An 831-nucleotide genomic window follows, 5' to 3' on the forward strand; every position below is an offset into this window, starting at 1 on the left:
CGTTTACCGCAACTCTTTGCATGCGGCCATCTAGCCAGTTTGATGATGATGATGGTTGGGTTTGATTGTGGTTGCCCCGAGATGGTGACGGTTGGGTTTGATTGTGGTTGCCCTGTGATGGTGATAGTTTGATGGTGAGCATGATGTGCCAGCAGTGGTTGGGACCAAAGCAGTGATTGTGTTGCAGTCATGGCAGTTGAGTTTGGTTGTGGTTGTGTTGAGATGGTGGTGGTTGGGGCTGGCAGTGATTGCATTGTGAAGGTGGTGGTTGGGCTTGGCACTGCCACCACGCCTGGCCACACTGACCACACTGCCGCCTCCCCAGGCTCAGACTACGACTGCTACTCGGTGAACGGTGATGTGGAATGTGACCCCCAGAGCGACTTTGACAAGTCCTCCACCATCCCTCGCAACAGCAACATCGCCCAGAACTACCGGCGGATGATCCAGACCAAACGTCCTGCCTCCACTGCCGGGCTGCCCAGTGGCACCAACCTCCCACCCCCCCAGGGTTGCCCCCCTTTCGCCTCCCGCCCTCCACCAAACCCTCAGTCCGCCGTACCCTCTCCAACGCCGGCCCCATCCCCATCCGACCCCCTATTGTCCCTGTGAAGACCCCCACGGTGCCCGACTCCCCTGGCTACGCCGGCCCCACACGGGTGGGCAGTGAAGAGTGCGTCTTCTACACTGACGATGCCTCGCCGAACCCCCTGGATTTTGCCAAAGCTTCGCCCAAGAGGCTGAGCCTTCCCAACACCGCCTGGGGCGGCGGGACCATGGAGATCTCCGTCTACCCCGGGGCCAGCCAGCACCTCTCGACTGCGGAAGCGG

At 60.6% G+C, this 831-nt stretch overlaps 1 pseudogene; it reads left to right on the forward strand.

Annotated features, from left to right (window-relative positions):
- The first annotated feature begins 189 nt into the window (after positions 1–189).
- Positions 190–831, forward strand: part of LOC104402248 — an 896-nt pseudogene continuing 254 nt past the window's right edge.

This window comes from Nestor notabilis, unplaced genomic scaffold, assembly GCF_000696875.1.
Source record: "Nestor notabilis isolate BGI_N333 unplaced genomic scaffold, ASM69687v1 scaffold24382, whole genome shotgun sequence".
Classification (NCBI taxonomy): Eukaryota; Metazoa; Chordata; class Aves; order Psittaciformes; family Psittacidae; genus Nestor; species Nestor notabilis.